General features: G+C 39.6%; 1 pseudogene; it reads left to right on the top strand.

Moving 5' to 3' along the window:
- The first annotated feature begins 844 nt into the window (after positions 1 to 844).
- LOC116761012 lies at positions 845 to 2,257 on the top strand (annotated as a pseudogene).
- Positions 2,258 to 5,912: the final 3,655 nt, after the last annotated feature.

Raw genomic sequence — 5,912 nt, 5'->3', positions numbered from 1 at the left:
ATATTCCACAGCTGCTTAGGACATTGCTTTGTCAGGAAAGAGGTGGATACTTTACATAACAATTAGCGCTTCCCTGTACAACACCTATTATGTATGAATAATTGCTCCTTTGCTTGTCTTTTTGGGATATGATAAAGCACTCCTTAGTAAGGCTTGAATGACATCAAAGCGAAAAATTTTTGGATTCTGACTGAAAGACAAACAAGAATACTTAATACACAAAAGAGAGAAGACTAGGGGTAATTTTAAAAATACGTTATTATGAAAACATTTCAACTGGTTTCATAGGTCTCATCTATGGATTAGAAGAAGGAATGGTACAAGGCCATAGCTTTTCCAAGGATTACATTTCCAAATGTGAGTAGTTTACAGTATACTTTGAAGCATGAGTATTTTAGAGTTCATAATATAAGGAAGTAAATGATCCCTTTTTGCGCACTTATTGGTTATTGTCATAATTTTAGCCTAGGTAGAATGGATTGTCCTCTGTGATTTATATATTAATATTAAATAGTCATGTTAATATTTATTATTAACTATTTATCTGTCAAACTTTTATTAGTGAAACAGAATTATAAGGAAAACATTTTAGTATTATTAATGAGGTCTAAGTTCGTTGAATATTTACCATCCCAATTTAGCTCCTCTGCAGTGGTGAGACAATACCTTGCCTACTTGGGCAGAAGTGAATTAAATATAGAGTCAAGGGAATCTGAAACAATATGAGAGATGTCAATGTGGAGAAATGGGAGCACAGGGAAGCGTAAGTATTGATAAGTTGTGGCCATGTAATAATTAGATGAGACGGCTTTTCGTCCTACTGCCCGCGCCTCCCGCAGCCAACATGGCGGCTATCCATGTGTACTGCGGCGCAGCCGCTTCATACCGGCTCTTTCTTGGGGGTAGGGTTAGCTTTGCCCGAGGTCAGGGCCTCTGGAAAGCCGCGGCCGCTAAGCTGCAGAGAAGTCCCGGATGCCAAATATTAAGGCTTAAGACACACCACAGTTGTAACAACAAGGAAAAATGTTGCAGCCTTAAGATGTGAAACTTACACAGTGGATTTTACTAAAAAGCAGATTGAAGAATTCAACATAGAAAAGAGACACTTAGCCAACATGATGGGAGAAGATCCAGAAACTTTTACCCAAGAGGATATTGATAGAGCGATTGCTTACCTTTTTCCTAGTGGTGTGTTTGAGAAGTGAGCCCGGCCAATAAGGAAGCATCCTGAAGAGATTTTTCCAAAACAAGGACAATCCAGTGGGGAGAAGATGGCCGCCCATTTCATTTTCTCTTTTATACTGGCAGACATATTATTCATTAATGCATGGAGCATACGGAAAGCTACCAGATGTAGAAAACCGTCAAGACCACCTGTAAGCCAAAGGTCTGTTTTCAGAAAAAACTAAAGTCAAAGACCCGATTGGCAGCAGATGGCTTATTAAGGAAGCACTGGAAGAAACGTTAGTGGAAAAACTGTACACCAAGATTACGCACAGGGGGCTTCCGTGGTGGCGCAGTGGTTGAGAGTCCGCCTGCCGAATCAGGGGACGCGTGTTCGTGCCCCGGTCCGGGAGGATCCCACGTGCCGCGGAGCGGCTGGGCCCGTGAGCCATGGCTGCTGGGCCTGCGCGTCCGGAGCCTGTGCTCTGCAACGTGAGAGGCCACAACAGTGAGAGGCCCGCATACTGAAAAAAAAAAAAAAAAAAGATTACACACAGTTCATTCGGCTGCTGGAAAGGTTATTGGCGTTGCCGTGTGACGCGGCTGAAGATTTGTAAGCAGGGTCCACAGGAATGTAACCATCCAATCGAAAAAACAGCTGATTGAGGCTTTGCAGCATGACGAGAAGGGTTTGGCCTTCAGCACAGGCCAAGGTAACAGAAAGACTGCAAAGGCGGAAGTAGCTGTTTATGACCATGGAAGTGGGAGGACAGAAGTAAATGGGATCGACTACCTGCTCTACTTTCCGGTGACTCAGGACAGAGAACAGCTGATACTCCCTTTCCACTTCCTCATCCGGCTTGGAGAACACCACGTGACCTACACGGCGTCGGGCGGGGGGGCGGGGCAGGCGGGCGGCGCAGGCGCGGGCCATCCGCTTGCAGACGGCTAGAGCCTTATGCAGCTTTGTCACCGAGGACAAAGTCGAGTGGATGCCCAAGCGGAACTGCTTACTGCTGATCCCCGTGTCAGAGAGTGGAAGAAGGCAGGCCAGGAGGGAGCCCCCGGGAAATTCACCTGGAAGAAGCGCTGAGTGTTCTGGGCGGGAAAGGAGAGGGACGCTGTGCACCTGGCATGTAGCAGACGCACAGGAGAGAGTTGCTGGCCGGGATGAAGCAGCACCATCAGACGTTGGAGTTGTGAGATGACTTATTCTAAACTGCAATGTCGTAAAGGTTACCTTCTAAAAGTAATTATTTTAAAACTGTTTAGCTTTGTTCTGCTGCTTTACTTTTAAAACTTTTTCAGAAGAGAGCTTTAGAAGCATAACTCAGAATCTTGGCATATTCGACCTGAAAGGAGCATTCAGCAAAATCCAATCAAGAGACCGCCTTTTGCGGACGGAAAGGCCCAGCCCCACAGATGTGACCCACCAGAGCCACACTGCTAACTTAATGACAGGACAGACTTGGACTCACTCCCCCTAACTCTGTCGTTTTCCCAGTTACAACATATTTTTCAAAACTGAGGGATGAGAGTGATTTTTGAGAAGAATGAAGTCCGTGGAGTGTCTTTGTCAGGAGCTCAGCCCAGTCTCTGCGGAAGGCAACAGGCCAATCCCCTCCCCCAGCCAATGGCAGCCACCATTCCACTCACTGTTTCTGAGTTTGACACTTTTTTTTTTTAAAGATTCTGCGTTGGGCTTCCCTGGTGGCGCAGTGGTTGAGAGTCCGCCTGCCGATGCAGGGGACACGGGTTCGTGCCCCAGTCCGGGAGAATCCCACATTCCACGGAGGGGCTAGTCCCGTGAGCTATGGCCACTGAGCCTGCACGTCCGGAGCCTGTGCTCCGCAACGGGAGAAGCCACAACAGTGAGGCCTGTGTACCGCGGAAAAAAAAAAAAAGAGAGAAAATAGGAGAAAACATGTAACTAGGGCAGAGGATATTATTAAAAATATAAAAGAGGGTAAATAAGACATGTAATATTTCCTAATAAATCCATTGTTATGAAAAGTGATATATTAGGAAAAACAAATTTCCAGCGAACACTGAAACAAAGTTCACGCCCGTCCCTCTCATTTTTTTTAGCTCCTTAAGAAAAACCTAGACAGGTCCCCCAAAATGCTTGTCCCTTCATGCATGCCTATAATAAAGACTATGTTTCTCAGCTTTCCTTGCTGTTAAGTTCTAACCAAAAGTATGTCAGATCAAGTTATATGTGTCAGCTTCTGGGAAACTTAAGAGTTAGTTTGTACCTTTTATCTCTTCCTTTTTAGCCTCTCCTTTTCTCTGCTGACTTGAACACAGATGGATGTGGCTGGATATGGTCAAGCCAAAGTTGACTATGAGTTGAGTGGAACAACAGACAACATAGCTAGCAGAACAACAAGACAGAATAAGCCGGGTTCCTGACACAGAAGGTACATCAGCCCTGAAATGATTATCTCCAAACTTTTACATGAAACAGAAATAAACTTTTGTCTTTTTAAAGCCACAGTCATTTTGAGTTTTCTGCTACTCACTGCCAAACCTAAGTTTATTTAATATATTAACATTCTGAGCCCAAGCTCTTGCTTTTTGCTAATACTAATAATAGCTAATATTAATTGAATTTTTCTTTTTTCCATGCACTGGTCTATATGATTTGTATATATTAATTCATTTAAAATTTACAAGAATTGTATGAAGCATGATGATTGCACTTATTTTACAGATGAGCAAACTGAAGCTCCTAAACTTTAAATAAATTGACTCAAAGATCAAAAAGTGTTCAGTAGCAAAACTAGGATTTGAATTCAGTTAGTCTGGGATCAGATCACGTAATCTGAAGAACATGAAATCTCTGTACTCAAATCAAGAATTTTCAGAATATTAGAATAAAAATAATTTTATATTAAAGAAAAAAATCGAGGTTTGACTATTGTTAATAAATACTTAAAGAGGCAGCATAGCATAAAGTTTAAGAACATGGGTCCTAGAGACAAACCACTGAGAGTTTAACCTTGTCTGCTTATTAGCTACTTATTAGTTAGATAATCTTGGTCAAATCTCTTAGCTTCTCTGAGCTTTGGGTGCTTCGTTAATTCAGTGAGGGATAACAACTGTATCACATAACATTGTTATACTGAGGATTAAAAAAATAATTAATGTAAAGTGGTTAGCACTGTGCCTGGACCAGTGTTAATCTTCAAAAATAAATGTAAATTATTATGGTAATTCCTGACATCCCAAAGAGAAAAAAAATCTACCACCAAACTTGTGAAAGTTTGACTAAGTTTTTAAAAATTCTTTAAACTCATATTATTTGACTTTTTTTTCTAGGATCCATTCCTAATTACATAGAGTGAATGGCCAGGTTTGAATGCTCTCCTGGCACTGTAGCGAGATATATATTTTCCTCTGCAAATGGCAAAGATTTACTTTGCTATAATCCTTTTGAGAAAAAATAATTGAATATTTTTCCTTCCTACTTGGCAGTCTATGATAATGGCCTAATAAGACATAACGCATAGAATGTGACAAGCGTCAGAGATGAAGTAATTTGTAACTTGAAATAGTAGAAATTGCAATTCAAAGATCTTATATAGTTTTATTCTCTAAACATATTATGGTAGCAGGTGTGCCCAAGAGACTATTGCTGGATCAATTATTAAGCAAAAGTTTACCAGAATATTTTCATCAATTTTATTTTTTGTGTGTGCTTGTTTTATATTTCTAAGTTGAATCTAGTGTTGATTGTCTGTTACCATGTACTAGAATTGCTACAATCAAACCAGGAAAATGTAGATAAAGTGTTTAGAATAGTCCAAAACCATTTGCTCAAAGACCATAGTGACAATACACTTCATGCATGCTGAGCATTAGCTGTGGATCTGGAATTCTTCTTGTGTTTATTTAATTCTTCTAATTTATTTAATTCTTCTAATTACCCCAAAATAGAAGATTACTACCATTATTTTACAGATAAGGAAGCCAAATCACAGAGAGGTTGAAATACTTGTTGAAAGTCATAAAATAAGGGGCAGAGCTGGAATTTGAACCCAAACAATTGGTTTCCAGAATCTCCCTTCAACCATCATGCTATCTTGTTTCTCAATGTCTAAAATATAAGGCCAAAAGAAATTTAAAAAAATAACTAAAAAGTTAATTTTGGAGTCAAAGATTCTCTATAATTTGTGCTTATATGTGATAATCACCAGCAGAGAAGTCATGTTAAGCCCTTGTTTCAAAAAAGAAATAAAATGGATAGGCAAACTGTATAGGGATAAAAGTCCACAGAAATGTGAAATTACCTCTGAAGATTATGTTCAACCATATTTTTATTATACATTTCATTAACTATCTATAGCATCTTCCACCCTGTGTATCTTGCTTAACTCAACGTAGAGAAAATTCCACACTCTAGGAGCTTTCACCTTGAAATCAGAAGTATAATCAGAACTCAATCAATCAATATTATCATCCATCCAATGTCCTCAATCCTTTAGAGTAAGAACAATGATTGAGTCTGTTTCTCTAAATACTTTGAACTGGTCATTTAAATATAGGGATTTTATACAAGGTATTTTCTCCTATCAGTCTCTAAATGTAAATGCTCTATATATTTGAGCTTCAGATGAACTTCAAGCAATGAAATTTTTATCAAGTTTTTTCTGGACTTATAAACTGCTTCAGTACACAACCACAGTGCATTAGTATTTCAAAATTAATATTAGGTATACATTAAGTACATTTTGAAATGCAAAATA

The sequence above is a fragment of the Phocoena sinus genome, chromosome 10 (assembly GCF_008692025.1).
Source record: "Phocoena sinus isolate mPhoSin1 chromosome 10, mPhoSin1.pri, whole genome shotgun sequence".
Classification (NCBI taxonomy): domain Eukaryota; kingdom Metazoa; phylum Chordata; class Mammalia; order Artiodactyla; family Phocoenidae; genus Phocoena; species Phocoena sinus.
Note: the sequence above shows the minus strand (reverse complement) of the source record. Positions and strands in the feature narration are given on the sequence as shown.